The sequence below is a fragment of the Hemiscyllium ocellatum genome, chromosome 7, assembly GCF_020745735.1.
Source record: "Hemiscyllium ocellatum isolate sHemOce1 chromosome 7, sHemOce1.pat.X.cur, whole genome shotgun sequence".
Classification (NCBI taxonomy): Eukaryota; Metazoa; Chordata; class Chondrichthyes; order Orectolobiformes; family Hemiscylliidae; genus Hemiscyllium; species Hemiscyllium ocellatum.
This window is the reverse complement of record NC_083407.1, coordinates 14,376,377-14,394,122: the sequence shown is the minus strand read 5'-3', so window position 1 is coordinate 14,394,122 and position 17,746 is coordinate 14,376,377.

The following is a 17,746-nucleotide window of genomic DNA, read 5'->3' as shown; positions in this document are numbered from 1 at the left end:
TCACACAAAGCCGTGATGATAGGGGACTCCATCGTGAGAGGAACTGACTGGGGTTTATGAGGCAGCACACGGGATTTAAGGATGGTGTGTTGCCTTCCTGGTGCCAGGGTTAAAGACATCTCAGACAGAGTGCAGGAAATCTTCAAGGACGAAGGTGAAGAGCCAGAGGTGGTGGTACATGTTGTCATAAATGATGTCAGGAAGAAGAGGAGGAACATACTACAGCGGGACTTCGGAGAACTAGGAAGAAGGCTGAAAAGCAGGACGTCCAAGGTGGTTATCTCTGGTTTGCTTCCAGTTCCTTGGGCTGGTGAGGCCAGAAACAGGGTGATAATGGACTTGAATGTGTGGCTGGGGAACTGGTGCAGGAACCAAGGATTTAAATTCTTGGATCACTGGGGTATGTTTTGTGGTAAGCAAAAATTCTACAAGAGAGACAGTTTGCACCTTAATAGGTGAGGGACCAGCATTCTGTTTGCTACTGCAACACAGCTACGTTTAAACTAAGTAGCTGGGGGGGGGGACAAACTGGATGTTTAAGAAGGAAATTGGAGGGAAAGTTAGAACAAGGGAAGTCAAGAAAGACAACTGTATCAATGAGGCAGAAAACTCAGAAAGGGATCATGCTGTAAGGTTGAGTGAAATAGGAGTTGATGGGAAGGGTGAGGGCAATAACAAATTAAAAATACTATACATGAATGCACGAAGTATTAGAAATAAGATGGATGAGCTTGAGGCTCTTTTGGAAATTGGCAGATACGATATTGTGGGGATAACTGAGCCGTGGCTTCAAATGGACAGGGCCTGGGAAATGAATATTCAAGGCTACACGTGCTATACTAAGGACAGACTGACTGGCAGAGGGGGTAGGTTGGCCATGTTGGTTAGGGATGATATTCAGTCCCTTGCGCAGGGGGACCTAGAATCAGGGGATGTAGAGTCAGTGTGGATAGAGCTGAGAAATACTAAGGGTAAAAAGACCCTCTTGGGAGTTATCTACAGGCCCCCAAACAGTAGTCTGGATGTCGGATGTAAGTTAAATCAGGAGCTGAAATTGGCCTGTCGCAAAGATGTTACTACAGTTGTTATGGGGGATTTCAACATGCAGGTAGACTGGGAGAATCAAGATGGTATTGTACCTCAAAAAAGAGACTTTGTGGAGTGCCTCAGAGATGGATTCTTAGAACAACTGGTGCTGGGGCCGACCAGGGAGAAGGCAATTCTGGATCTGGTATTATGTGGAATGAACCAGAATTAGTCAAGGACCTCGAAGTAAAGGAGCCATTGGGAAGTAGTGACCATAATACAATAAGCTTCAATCTGCAATTTGAGAGGGAGAGGGTACAGTCAGAAGTGACAATTTTTCAGTTGAATAAAGGGAACTTGGAGCTATGAGGGAAGAGCTGGCCAAAGTTCAATGGTGCAATACCTTAACAGGGATGACAGTGGAGGAACAATGGTGTATATTTCTGTATATAATGCAGAAATTGCAGGATCAGTTCATTCCAAAAAGGAAGAAAGATCCCAGGAGGAGGCATGGGTGGCCGTGGCTGACGAGGGAAGTTAAGAAACATATAAAGTTAAAAGAGAAAAAATATAACATAGCAAAGATAAGTGGGAAAGCGGAGGACTGGGAAGCTTTTAAAGAACAACAGAGGATTACTAAGAAGGAAATACGCAGAGAAAAAATGAGGTACAAAGGTAAACTGGCCAATAATATAAAGGAGGATAGTAAAAGATTTTTTAGGTATGTGAAAGGCAAAAAAATGGTTAAGACTAAAATTGGGCCCTTGAAGACAGAAACAGGGCAATATATTACAGGGAACAAAGAAATGGCAGAAGAATTAAATTGGTACTTCAGATCTGTGTTCACTGGGGAAGACACAAGCAATCTCCCTGAGGTAACAGTGACTGAAGGACCTGAACTGAAGGGTCAGTTATTTGCCAGGAATTGGTGTTGGAGAGACTGTTAGGTCTGAAGGTTGATAAGTCCCCGGGGCCTGATGACCTATATCCCAGGGTACTGAAGGAGGTGGCTCGAGAAATCGTGGATGCGTTGGTGATTATTTTCCAGAGTTCGATAGATTCGGGATCAGTTCCTGCGGATTGGAGGGCGGCTAATGTTATACCACTTTTTAAGAAAGGTGGAAGAGAGAAAGCAGGAGATTATAGACCAGCTAGTCTGACCTCAGTGTTGGGAAAGATGTTGGAGTCTATTATAAAGGATGAAATTAGGACACATCTGGATAGTATTAACAGGATAGGTCAGAGTTAGCATGGATTTATGAAGAGGAAATCATGCTTGACTAATCTTCTGGAATTTTTTGCGAATATATCTCTGAAGATGGATGAGGGAGATCCAGTAGATGTAGTGTACCTGGACTTTCAGAAAGCTTTTGATAAAGTCCCATATAGGAGGTTAGTGAGCAAAATTAGGGCGCATGGTATTGGGGACAAAGTACTAACTCGGATTGAAAGTTGGTTGGCTGATAGGAAACAAAGAGTAGTGATAAACGGCTCCATTTCGGAATGGCAGGCAGTGACCAGTGGGGTACCGCAGGGATCAGTACTTGGACCGCAGCTTTTTACAATATATGTTAATGATATAGAAGATGGTATTAGTAATAACATTAGCAAATTTGCTGATGATACTAAGCTGGGTGGCAGGGTGAAATGTGATGAGGATGTTCGGGGATTACAGGGTGACCTGGACAGGTTAGGTGAATGATCAGATGCATGGCAGATGCAGTGTAATGTGGATAAGTGTATGGTTATCCACTTTGCTGGCAAGAACAGGAAGGCAGATTACTACCTAAATGGAATCAATTTAGGCAGTACAGAGAGATCTGGGTGTTCTTGTACACCAGTCAATGAAGGTAAGCATGCAGGTACAGCAGGCAATGAAGAAGGCTAATAGCATGCTGGCCTTCATAACAAGAGGGATTGAGTATAGAAGCAAAGAGGATCTTCTGCAGCTATACAGGGCACTGGTGAGACTACACCTGGAGTACTGTGTGCAGTTCTGGTCTCCAGATTTGAGGAAAGACATTCTGGCTATTGAGGGAGTGCAGCGAAGGTTCACAAGGTCATTTCCTGGAATGGAGGGATTACCTTACACTGAAAGACTGGAGCAACTGGGCTTGTATACCCTTGAGTTTAGAAGACTGAGAGGGGATATGAATGAGACATATAAGATTATTAAAGGATTGGACACTCTGGAGGCAGGAAACATGTTTCTGCTGATGGGTGAGTGCCGAACCAGAGGACACAGCTTAAAAATACGGGTTAGACCATTTAGGACATAGATGAGGAGAAACTTCTTCACCCAGAGAGTGGTGGCTGTGTGGAATGCTCTGCCCCAGAGGGCAGTGGAGGCCCCGTCTCCGGATTCATTTAAGAAAGAGTTGGATAGAGCTCTCAAGGATTGTGGAATCAAGGGTTATGGAGATAAGGCAGGAACAGGATACTGATTAACAATGATCAGCCATGATCATATTGAATGGTGGTACTGGCTCGAAGGGCAGAATAGCCTACTCCTGCACCTATAGTCTATTGTCTATTGACTGTCCTGTCTTGTGAAGAGTGCTTGAGTAGGTTGGGCTTGTACTTGTTGGAATTTGGAAGAACAAGAAGCAACTTTGTCGAACTATACAATATTCTTAGGGAATCTGACAAGGTAGATGTGGAAAGATTGTTACCCCCGTTGTGGGAGTGTCTCGAACCAAACGGCATTAACTCACTATAAGGGACCACCATTTAAGACTGAGTAGCGGAAGAATTTCTTCTCTCAGTGGGTAGTGAATCTGTGGAAGCCTTTAGCGCACACTGCCATTGAGGCTGAGTCATTAAGCATATTCAAGTCTGAGACAGTCAGATTTGAAATCTGTAAGGGAATCGAGGGTTCTGGGGATTGCAGGAAGTGGCGTGGAGGGCATGCCCCTGTCTGCGTCAATTCAGCTGAGGTGGAGATGGTTGAGAGCATCAAGTTCCTAGGAGTACTGATCATGGGCAATCTGTTCTGGTCCACCCACATTGACTCTTTAAGTCAAGAAAACACAGCAATGCCTCTACTTCCTCAGGAGGCTAAGGAAATTCAGCACATCCACAAGGACTGCTACCAATGTTTATGATGCACGTTAGGAAGCAACCTATTTTGGATGCATCACAGTGTGGTATGGCAATTGCTCCTCCCAAGACAAAACAAAACTATGGAGGGTCATGACTACAGCCCAGCCACCCATCCATTGATTCCATCTATACTTCCCGCTGCATCGGGAAAGCAACCAACATAATCAAAGACCCCTCCCATCCTGGTTATACTCTCTTCCACCTTCTTACATCAGGCAGAAGATATAAAAGTTTGTATACACATATGAACAGTTTCAAGAACTGCTTCTTCCCCGCTGTTATCAGACTTTTCAATGGGCATCATTAATGTTCATGTTGATCTCTTTCTGTTCCTTCTCAGCAGCTGAAACATTCTCTCCTGCTGTTACCCTGATGCACTTGTGAAGTCTGCCTGTAAACCACGTTAAGACAACACTTTTCTCTGCACCTTGGTACACGTGATAGTAATAAATTAAATCAAATCAAAAGCACAAACAAACAAACTTCACCATCTCCTGATTTTGATCTTCCACCTCAAATGTGATGATGTTCAATTAGTCCCTTTTCTTGTCTCTTCCAAAAATGCATAACTTTGTAGCAGATTGCTCATGTGGAGTGGGAGGCAAAGAGTAAAAGTGAAGCAGATATTCAGCAGATACATTGCTTCTTCACGTGCATTGACAAATACTTTGCCAATTAATATTGATTTTGCATCTTGCACACTTCAGATGGACTTTCCGATCATTAAAAGATCTGGGCTTTCGGCTCAGCTGATCCTGAATACAAGGCAGCCCCAGTTCAGGTAAAAATGAAAAATTACTTCCTAATTCAGACTGGCAGTCCAGTATAGGAATGGTTCAACAATTGCCTTAAACATAAGACATGTTCATTTATCTGGGAGTGAGACCTTGCAGTGCTCAAACTGCCTGCTGGCTTCCCTCCATCACAGCAATGACTCTGTTTGTGGCTGAGGCCAGAAAGAGAGGGCAAGTTTTTTAAAATTAGGTGTCACCCTTTCGGCACAGAAATTAAGGGAATTTTTTTTCTTTCTTAGGGGATTGTGAGAGTTTGGAACTCTTTGCTCCAGAAAGCAGCGCAGGCAGAGCCATTGAATGTTTTTAAGACAGAGGTAAAGAGATTCTTGTTGGGGAGGAGAACCAAAGCTTAGAGAGTGTAGATGGGAATGTCGAATTTGAAATGCAAACAAATGATCTTATTGAATATTGAATCTGGCTCAAAAGTCCAAAAGACTACTTCTGCTCTCAATTAATATGTTCATACTGCTTCAAAGAGCCAGTAAGTAGTTGATTGTGAAGTATTTTGCAATGTTGTGTAAGGTGCCATATTAATGCAAATTGTAATTGTTGTGTCAGGCCTCATTGCCAGGAGTGGTGACCCTCACTTCCTCCTCTCTGTGTTAGATCATAGAACATAGAAAAATACAGCACAGTACAGGCCCTTCGGCCCTCGATGTTGCACCAATCCAAGCCCACCTAGCCTACACTAGCCCACTATCCTCCATATGCCTTTACAATACCCGTTTAAATGCCCATAAAGAGGGAGAGTCCACCACTGTTACTGGCAGGGCATTCCATGAACTCGCGACTCGTTGAGTAAAGAATCTACCCCTAACATCTGTCCTATACCTACCACCCCTTAATTTAAAGCTATGCCCCCTCGTAATAGCTGACTCCATACGTGGAAAGAGGTTCTCATGGTCAACCCTATCTAAACCCCTAATCATCTTGTACACCTCTATCAAGTCACCCCTAAACCTTCTTTTCTCCAATGAAAACAGCCCCAAGTGCCTCAGCCTTTCCTCATACGACCTTCCCACCATACCAGGCAACATCCTGGTAAACCTCCTCTGCACCCGTTCCAGTGCCTCCACATCCTTCCTATAGTATGGCGACCAAAACTGCATACAATACTCCAGATGCGGCTGCACCAGAGTCTTATACAACTGCAACATGATCTCAGGACTCCGGAACTCAATTCCTCTATCAATAAAAGCCAGTACGCCATATGCCTTCTTCACAGCATTATTTACCTGGGTGGCAACTTTCAGAGATCTGTGTACATGGACACCAAGATCCCTCTGCTCATCCACACTACCAAGTATCCGACTGTTAGCCCAGTACCCCATCTTCTTGTCACTTTTACCAAAGTGAATGACTTCACACTTAGCTACATTGAACTGCATTTGCCACCTTTCTGCCCAGCTCTGCAGCTTATCTATATCCCGCTGTAACCTGCCACATCCTTCCTCACTGTCAACAACTCCACCGACTTTCGTATCATCCGCAAACTTGCTCACCCAAACTTCTAGCCCCTTCTCCAGGTCATTTATAAAAATGACAAACAGCAATGGTCCCAAAACAGATCCTTGCGGAACACCGCTGGTAACTGCACTCCAAGATGAACCTTTACCATCAACTATTACCCTCTGTCTTCTTCCAGCCAGCCAATTCCTAATCCAAACCTCCAACTCACCCTCAATGCCATACCTCCGTATTTTTTGCAGTAGCCTACCATGGGGAACCTTATCAAACGCCTTACTAAAATCCATATACACCACATCTACCGCTTTACCCTCGTCCACCTCCTTAGTCACCTTCTCAAAGAATTCAATAAGGTTTGTGAGGCACAACCTGCCCTTCACAAAACCATGCTGACTATCCTTGATCACATTATTCTTATCCAGATGTTCATGAATCCTATCTCTTACAATTCTCTCTAAGACTTTGCCCACAACAGAGGTAAGACTCACCTGCCTATAGTTACTAGGGTTATCCCTACTCCCCTTCTTGAACAAGGGAACCACATTTGCTATCCTCCAGTCTTCTGGCACTATTCCTGTAGACAACGAGGATATAAAAATCAAGGCCAATGGCTCTGTAATCTCCTCCCTTGCTTCCCAGAGAATCCTAGGATAAATGCCATCAGGCCCAGGGGACTTATCTATTTTCACCCTTTCCAGAATTTCCAACACCTCTTCCCTACATACCTCAAAGCCATCCATTCTAATTAATTGTGACTCAATATTCACATCGGCAACAATGTCCTGTTCCTGAGTGAATACTGACAAAAAGTATTTATTCAGCGTCTCCCCAATTTCTTCAGCCTCCACATGCAACTTCCCACTACTATCCTTGACTGGACCTATTCCTACCCTAGTCATTCTTTTATTCCTGACATACCTATAGAAAGCCTTTGGGTTTTCCCTAATCCTACCAACCAAGGACTTTTCATGTCCCCTCCTTGCTGCTCTTAGCTCTCTCTTTAGATCCTTCCTGGCTACCTTATAACTCTCAATCGCCCCAATTGAACCTTCACGCTTCATCTTTACATAGGCCGCACTCTTCCCTTTAACAAGGGATTCCAATTCCTTATTAACCACGGCTCCCTCACACGACCCTTTCCTCCCTGCCTGACAGGTACATACTTATCAAGGACACTCAATAGTTGCTCCTTGAACAAGCTCCACATATCGATTGCACCATTCCCTTGAAGCCTAATTTTCCAAGCCACGCATCCTAAGTCATGCCTCACCGCATCATAATTTCCCTGCCCCCAGCTATAACTCTTGCCCTGTAGTTCACACTTATCCCTCTCCATCACTAGAGTAAAAGTCACCGAATTGTGGTCACTGTCCCCAAAGTGCTCACCTACCTCCAATTCTAACACCTGACCTGGTTCGTTACCCAGAACCAAATCCAGTATAGCCTCACCTCTTGTTGGCCTGTCTACATATTGTGTCAGGAAACCCTCCTGCACACATTGGACAAACACCGACCCATCTAACTATGGCTTTCCCAGTCAATATCTGGAAAGTTAAAGACCCCCATAACAACCACCCTATTACCTCACTGGAGTAATGCGCTGAAATTGAAACCCTGCTATAACGTTGTTCCCATGTATTGACTGGCCTTGTTTTCTAAACAGTAGTGGTTGTGGTTTTTGGAGAAGCCTTTGTGAATTTATTGGCGATGGTCCACACGGGTGCTGCTGAACCTCAGTGGTAGAGTAAGTTTTTGTTTGTGGATCTGTTGTATGTGCTGGTTCTTCACATGTCTAATTTGATCATCTCAGTACCTCACCTGGGGCCAGGGCCAGCGACAGTTGACTTGAGTAGCAGTCGTTTTCAAGACAAAATAGAGTTTGACCTCCCACACAAAAGACAAAACAGATAATAAACTCCTTAGTCAGTACCTTAGAAGTTAGAAATGTGAAGAAAGAATCCAACCACTTATAAATTATGGAATCCATGGATAATTTGCAATATTATGTGAATCAGTTTGGGTAATACTGAAGAAAGCTCAAGGTAGCCCTTGCATTACACATGTTCAAACACCCCGTCAGGTTTGGTCATGGAGCATAAGAATCTATTTCACCGACAACAGTCTCCTTAATGTTCAACTGTAATAAATCACTTGGCTGAACCAGACAACGTTAACATCTGAAAAAGTCACATGTACATGTACTAGATCCACCTACAAAATAACCTGCAATTATCTGATTCATGCATATGTCATTGAAGTTTGAGACTGGTAGGCTCATGAAACACAGATAAAGTAACCCCCAGGGGCTTATGTTAAATTAAGTAAGAATACTCTCTGGCATTTTAGGAGTTAACCTAATCTTCTGATACCTTAAATATATGTTCTCTAAAAGTGAATTCAGGTCTATCAAACATCCTTCTTCCTTGCTTCATCACCTACAAGATCCTCTTCAATAATTGCATGATCATTCCCTCACGTCTGCTGGCTCAAAGTTTGTGGGTTTCCAAGAACATCATGATAGTTCTATCATCTGAAAGGACAGTAGTGGTTTGGGGAGTTTGGTGTGTGCAGTTGTGTTCTGTTGTTGACGAGAAAGGCTTTCTGCCTGCCAACAATCATGTGATTGGCTCCCAGGTAGACTAGTTAGAAGCCTTTGGATCACCAAATGAAGGGTTTTCATTCTGCAGTAAAACACACCTAAAACATGAAAAACGCCTGTTTATTTTCCCTCGCTGGTTGCTGTAAGTTGTTACTTTTAACCAATATGTCAGAGACTTTATGGATTGTGAACCAATCACACTATGCCCCCTGGAGGCACATGGAGAAGAGAGAGGTTATTAAACAGGAAGTCCTGTTGACTTGAAAAGATCATCTCAGTCAGGCACCATTGAATTACCTTCCCTGTTTTTCCTTCATGCATAACATCAATTTTCTTTGTATCTGATCTGTATATATGTGTTGGGGGAGTTTTATAAGGGGTGTTAGATTTTGATTAATAGTGTTATATGTCAACAGTTCGTCATTATTTTTATCTAGCTAGGTGGAGGTGGCGGCCTAGTGGTATTATCACTGGCCTATTACTTCAGGAAGTCAGGTAATGTTCTAGGGACACAGGCTTGAATCCTGCCATGGCAGAAATTGAATCTGGAATTAAGAGTCTAATGATGAACGTGAACCCATTGTCCAATGTTAGAAAAGCCCACCTGGTTCACTATTGTCCTTTAAGGAAGGAAACTGCCATCCTTACCTGGTCTGACCTACATGTGACTGCAGACCCACAGCAATGTGACTTGACTCTTTATTGCCCTCATGGGCAATAAATGCTGGCTGAGCCAGTGGTGCCCTCATTGCACGAACAAATAAAACAAAAATAGTATTCATTTGTAGTCAATAGTAAACCTTGTTAAGCACAGAAACCTTACCCGTGCTCCCTGACAACCTGGCTCTATAGTCAGGGAACTAGGAGTATTGAGCAAACTTTTATAAAATCTATCATAGAATCCCTACAGTGTGGAAACAAGCCACTTGGCCTAATGAGGGTGGCACAGTGGCTTAGTGGTTAGCACTGCTGCCTGAATGTGCCAGGGACTTGGGTTCAATTCCCACCTCAGGTGACTGTCTGTGTGGAATTTGCACATTGTCTGCATGGGTTTCCTCCCACATTCCAAAAGATGTGCAGTTTACCTGAATCGGCCATGCTAAGTTGCCCATGGTGTATTAGTTAGGGGAATTGGTCCGTGTGGGTTACTCTCCAGAGGGTCGGTGTGGACTTGTTGGGCTGAAGGGCCTGTTTCCACACTGTATCTGCATGTTCACAAATGTCGAAATAAAAACCAAAAGAACTCTGAATGCTGCAAATCAGACACAAGATCAGAAATTGTTGGAAAAGCTTAGCAGGTCTGGGATGAGATTTTCCAGCAATTCCTGTCTTTGTTTAGTTCATTAATGTCCTTTAGGGAAGGAAACTGCCATCCTTATCTGGTCTGGCCTACATGTGACTCCATCAGCAATGCGGTTGACTCTAAACTGCCCTCTGGGAAATTTAGGGATAGACAATAAACATTGACCAGCCAGCGAGGTCCTCATCCTGTGAATGAATAAAGAAAAAAAATGTTCCCTTCCAACTTCAGTGCTCTCTATAAGAGCTCAGTATTCACAGCTTGGTAGATATATACATTGTCTTAAGACCATGGTAGAGATTCTAATCCCTTCCAATTCTCCTAATAGAATCATTAGACACTAACAACATTATTACAACATTATGAATCATCATTATACATTTTACTGATACTTCCTTACTCTACAATATCCACTCCTCCTACTGGATGATATAGCCATAGAATCATACAGTACAGAAATAAGCCATTTGGCCCATTCTGCTTTTGGAAGGAACTGTACAATTTAATCCCACATCTCAGCTTTCCCCTCAATATCCTGCAAATGATTTATTTTCTTAATACATGTGGCAATCCTCCAGGATGCAACTCCTTGGATCAAACATCACAGCCTATATGATATGGTCTGCTCATTGATTTCAACCCTACTGAGAAGCTTCCTAAAGGATGCCTACCTTGAAGAAGTTCTCCTGTCTCTGCAAGGACAAGCATCATTCCTGATAGAACATAGAACATAGAAGGATACAGCGCAGTACAGGCCCTTCGGCCCTCGATGTTGCGCCGACCGAGTCCTACCTAACCTATACTAGCCCAATAACTTCCAAATGCCTATCCAATGCCCGCTTAAATGAACATAAAGAAGGAGAGTTCACCACTGATACGGGCAGGGCATTCCATGAACTCACAACCCGCTGTGTGAAGAATCTACCCCTAACATCTGTCCTATACCTACCACCCCTTAATTTAAAGCTATGTCCCCTAGTAACACCTGACTCCATTAGCGGTAAAAGGTTCTTAGTATCTACCCTATCTAAACCCCTAATCATCTTATACACTTCTATCAGATCTCCCCTAAACCTTCTCTTCTCCAATGAGAACAGCCCCAAGTGCCTCAGCCTTTCCTCATACGATCTTCCTACCATTCCAGGCAACATCCTGGTAAACCTCCTCTGCACTCGTTCTAAAGCTTCCACATCCTTCCTATAGTATGGCGACCAAAACTGCACACAATACTCCAGATGAGGCCTCACCAGAGTCTTATACAACTGCAACATGACCTCAGGACTCCGGAACTCAATTCCTCTGCCAATAAAGCCCAGTACACCATATGCCTTCCTCACAGCACTATTTACCTGGGTGGCAACTTTCAGAGATCTGTGTACATAGACACCAAGATCCCTCTGCTCATCCACACTACCAAGTAGCCTACCATTAGCCCAGTAATCCATCATCTTGTTATTCCTACCAAAGTGAACGACTTCGCACTTAGCTACATTGAATTCCATTTGCCACATTTCCGCCCAGCTCTGCAACTTATCTATATCCCGCTGTAACCTACCACTTCCTTCCTCACTATCCACAACTCCACCGACTTTCGTGTCATCCGCAAACTTGCTTACCCAGCTTTCAAGTCCTTCCTCTAGATCATTTATAAAGATAACAAAAAGCAATGGTCCCAAAACAGATCCTTGTGGTACACCGCTAGTAACTGCGCTCCAAGATGAACATAATCCATCAACTACTACCCTCTGTCTCCTTCCAGCCAGCCAATTCCTAATCCAAACCTCTAATGTATCCTCAATGCCATACCTCCGTAGTTTTAGCATTAGCCTACCATGGGGAACCTTATCGAACGCCTTACTAAAATCCATATACACAACATCTACTGCTTTACCCTCATCCACTTCCTTAGTCACCTTCTCAAAGAACTCAATAAGGTTTGTGAGGCACGACCTGCCCTTCACAAAACCATGCTGGCTATCCCTGATCACGTTATTCCTACCCAGATGTTCATAAATCTTATCCCTTACCATTCTCTCTAAGACTTTGCCCACCACTGAAGTCAGACTCACTGGCCTATAGTTACTAGGGCTATCCCTACTCCCTTTCTTGAACAATGGGACCACATTCGCTATCCTCCAGTCCTCTGGTACTATTCCCGTTGACAATGACGACATAAAAATCCAGGCCAATGGCTCTGCTATCTCCTCCCTAGCTTCCCATAGGATCCTGGGGTAAATGCCATCAGGCCCAGGAGACTTATCTATATTCATCCTTTCCAATATTCCCAAAACCTCTTCCCTGCATATTTCCAGGGCATCCATTCTAATTATTTGTGATTCCATATTCACATCAGCAACAGTGTCCTGTTCCTGAGTGAATACTGATGAAAAGTACTGATTTAATGTCTCTCCAATCTCCTCTGCCTCCACACACAACTTCCCACTACTATCCTTGACTGGACCGATACCTACCCTAGTCATCCTTTTATTCTTGACATACCTATAGAAAGCCTTTGGGTTTTCCCTAATCCTACCAGCTAAAGACTTTTCATGTCCCCTTCTCGCTTTTCTTAGCTCCCTCTTTAGCTCCTTCCTGGCTACCTTATAACTCTCAATCGCCCCTACTGAACCTTCACGCCTCATCTTTACATATGCCGCCTTCTTCCCTTTCACAAGGGACTCCAATTCCTTACTAAACCACGGCTGCCTCACAAGGCCCTTTACACCATGCCTGACTGGTACATACCTATCGAGGACACGCAGTAGCTGCTCCTTGAACAATCCCCACATCTCATTAGTGTTCTTCTCTTGAAGCCTGTTTTTCCAATCCACACAACCTAAGTCATGCCTCACTGCATCATAATTTCCCTGCCCCCAGCTATAGCTCTTGCCCTGCGGCGCACGATTATCCCTCTCCATCACTAAAGTAAAAGTCACCGAGTTGTGGTCACTGTCCCCGAAGTGCTCACCTACCTCCAAGTCTAACACCTGGCCTGGTTCATTACCTAGAACCAAATCCAATATAGCCTCCCCTCTTGTTGGCCTGTCGACATATTGTGTCAGGAAACCCTCCTGCACACATTGTACAAACACCGACCCATCTAATGAACTCGAGCTATAGCTCTCCCAGTCAATATCTGGGAAGTTAAAGTCCCCCATAACAACCACCCTGCTACCTTCACTCTTTTCCTGAATCATCCTCGCAATATTATCCTCTACTTCTCTAGGACTATTAGGAGGCCTGTAGAAAACACCTAACAGGGTGACCTCACCTTTCCTATTTCTAACCTCAGCCCAAACTACCTCAGATGGCAAGTCCTCTTCCATCGTCCATTCCACTGCTGTGATACTGTCTTTGACAAGTAATGCCACGCCTCCCCCTTTTTTACCCCCATGTCTGATCCTACTAAAACATTTGAACCCTGGAACGTGCAACAGCCATTCTTGTCCCTGTTCTACCCACGTCTCTGTAATGGCCACAACATCGAAGTCCCAGGTACCAACCCACGCTGCAAGTTCACCTACCTTATTCCTTATACTTCTGGCATTGAAGTATACACACTTCAATCCTCCTTTCTGGTTACAGGCACCCTCCTTAGAGATCGCTGCATTATTCCTAACCTCCCTACACTCAAGGTCCTGTACCCTAAAGCTACAGTCCTGGTTCCCATGCCCCCGCGGAGTTAGTTTAAACCCTCCCAAAGAGCACTAGCAAACCTCCCCCCAAGGACACTGGTGCCCCTCAGGTTCAGGTGTAGCCCATCCTTTTTATAGAGGTCCCACCTTCCCCAGAAAGGACCCCAGTTGTCCAGAAACCGGAATCCCTCCCTCCTGCACCATCCCTGTAGCCACGCATTTAACTGCTCTCTCTCCCTATTCCTTGACTCTCTATCACGTGGCACGGGTAACAAACCAGAGACTACAACTCTGTTTGTTCTAACTCTGAGCTTCCAACCTAGCTCCCTGTAAGCCTGTCTGACATCCTCACCCTTCTTCCTACCTATATCGTTGGTGCCAACGTGGACCACGATCTGGGGCTGCTCCCCCTCCCCCTTAAGGACCCGGAAAACACGATCAGCGACATCACGTACCCTTGCACCTGGGAGGCAACATACCAAACGTGAGTTCCTGTCGCCCCCACAAAACCGTCTGTCTGTACCCCTCACTATCAAGTCCCCAAGAACTATTGCTCTACCTTTCTCCACCCTACCCTTCTGAGCAACGGGGCCAGGCTCCGTGCCAGAGGCCTGAACCTTGTTGCTTGCCCCTGGTAAGTCATCCCCCCCACAAGTATCCAAAACGGTATACTTGTTCTTGAGGGGAATGACCGCAGGGGGTCCCTGCACTGGCATCCTCCTCCCACTCCCCCTGACTGTCACCCATCTATCTTGAACTTTCGGAGTAACTACTTGCCTAAAGCTCCGATCTATGACCTCCTCTGCCTCCCGAATGATCCGCAGTTCATCCAACTCCAGCTCCAGTTCCCTAACACGGGTTTGGAGGAGCTGGAGATGGGTGCACTTCTTGCAAGTGTACTCAGCAGGGACGCTAATGGCTTCCCTCACCTCATACATGTTGCAAGAGGAACATTGCCCTCTCTGCACTGCCATCCCTCTAAAAGTAAGCTTTCCTTAAAAAAAAACACAACAAAAACCAACTAAATCTAAAGAAACAAACAAGGAAAATGCAGCACTTACCCGCTAGTCACAATTGGTCTTATTATTAGGTTAGAGGAGGTGGAAGGGTGGGAGGCACTACTCGTGTAGTGCCCCGGGTGACTCGCCTGCGCCTTTAAATAAGGGGAGAGAGAGAAAAAACCTTACCCAGGTAACCTAGCGCGCCTTCCGGGTCTGCTACCGCTTTTTTTTAAAAAGGAAAACTTTAAATTTACAACTATTAAATAAGCGACCAAACTTACCCACCAGTCGTCGCGAAGTCTTCCAAGAGACTGATGAAGAGCTTATGCCCAAAGCGTCGATTTTCCTGTTCCTCGGATGCTGCCTGACCAGCTGCGCTTTTCCAGCACCACATTCTCGACTCTGATCTCCAGCATCTGCAAGTCCTCACTTTCCCATGACCTGACAGCTGCACTATATGTTGGCTCATTTTAGCAAACTTTCAAATCGTTAGATTTAAAGCCATTTGGGTCGATGGAGAGAAAGAGGGAATGTGACATTGAGATAGAGGATCAGCCGTAATCATGTTTAATACTAGAGCAGGCTCAAAGGGCTGAATGGCCTATATTTTAAATGCAATGTGAAGGCAGATTTAGCCATGCATGTAATTGACAATGTAAAAGCTTATTTGTGGGATAGTGATCAGGATTATTCTATCCTTTTTCTCCTGCCTCCTCTTGCTTCAAATCCACATCCTACAATACTTCAGCATCTTTGTTATTTCCACTAATGATTAAACACACCAGGAGATCCGTGTTACCAAGTGGCTCACAATTTTCCTAGACTTCCCATTGACATGTAATGATCAGATTAAAAGGCTTCTGAGGAAGATTATTGACTTCTTTAGCCCGTCTTAACACACTGGAGAGCATCGATTTTCACAAACCACAGCACAGATCTCTGTGTGTAGAAATACACTGCAGTCAGAGAAGTGCAACGCTCTGCCTCAATCTCTTACTCTTTACGTCATTCTTCACATGCCGTGCCCACAGAGCTCTAACCATGCTGAAGTCGAATATATGCACAGATAATATGTATGGTTATATCCAGACTGTGATGTGGGTCTCAGTTTGGGAGTAGATCATTTAGGCCCTCAAACCTAATGTCTCATTCAATCAAATTTTTGCTGATCCATCTGGCTTCCTTAACAGTGTAATGTTGGGACCTTTTGCCACCACTTCTGGTCTGGTTCATCAAACCAGGTGGAATGTTTCCTGCATCGTGTCTATCCAGCTTTGTGAGAGTTTTGTATGTTTCATATGTTAGATATTTTAGTGCAATGTAACTAACACATTATTATGGAAGGAATGAACTTACATTTATATAGTATCTTCAATATTACCCAATTTTTAATTCATTCAATGGATGCAGGCATCATTGGTTTTGCCAGCATTTATTTTCTATTCCAAACTGCACAGAGGGTCATTAAAAGTCAACCACATTGGGCAGCATGGTGGCTTAGTAGTTAGCACTATTGTCTCACAGTGCCAGGAACCTGGATTTTATACCAGCCTCAGACAATTGTCTGTGTGGAGTTTGAACATTCTCCCTGTGTCTGTGTGAGTTTGCTCTGGTTTTCTCCCAGAACCTAAAGACGTGCATGTTAGGTGAATTGGCTATGCTAAATTGCCCATAGTGTGAGGTGCATTAGTCAGGGGTACGGGAATGGTTTGGGTGGGATACTCTTTGGAGAGTCTGTGTGGACTTTTGGGTCGAAGGTCATGTTTCCATACTGTAGGGATTCTATAAATTGCTGTGGGTCTAGAGTCACATGTAGACCAGACCAGGTAAGGATAACAGTTTCCTTCCCTAAAGGGCATTAGTGAGCCAGATGGGCTTTTCCAACAATGGTCCTTAATTCCAAATTTTGTTTTCCCCCTGTTGAATTTAAGACTTATCATGGCAGGATTTAAACCCAGGTCCTCAGAACACAATGTGAGTCCCTGGGTTAACAGTACAGTGGTACTGTCACTCAACCATCACTACCTCTTGGTTTCAGGCCTTGCCAAAGTGCTTTACCGCCAATGCAGTACTTTTGAACTGAAGGCATTGTTGCAATATGAGAAAATCTGGCAACCATTTTGTGCACAGCAAGAGTCCACAAACATGTGGATTTGATTTGATGAAGGTCATTAATAAGGAATAAAAGCACCATAGAAGACTCCCTGCTCTTTTTTGTCAAGTAGCCACAGCATCTTTAATTTCCACCTGAAACAGTTGGCAGTTCTTCAGTTTAACTGTTCTGCAGAAAGACTGCACCCAATATTGCGTGCACCAGCTGGTCTCCTTCCAATTGGAAAGATGTGAAACTTGAAAGGGTTCAGAAAATATTTACAAGGATATTGCCAGGGTTGGAGGATTTGAGCTACAGGGAGAGGCTGAACAGGCTGGGGCTGTTTTCCCTGGAGTGTCTGAGGTTGAGGGGTGACCTTATAGAGATTTACACAATTATGAGGGGCATGGATAGGATAAATAGACAAAATCTTTTCCCTGGGGTCAGGGAGTCCAGAACTAGAGGGCATAGGTTTAGGGTGAGAGGGGAAAGATATAAAAGAGACCTAAGGGGCAAGTTTTCACACATGGACGGATTGGACCAAAGAGTCTGCTTCCATGCTGTACATCTCTATGACTCTATGACACTATAACTCTGACAGTGCTGTAATCGTTCGGCAGATCATCGCCTCAACAGAGGAAGAATTGTGTTCTTCAAGTTAGCTGAACTCCACAACATGAAAAGCAAACTTAAATTGAGACAAGTGCATCCTTAATAAATGTCACTCATT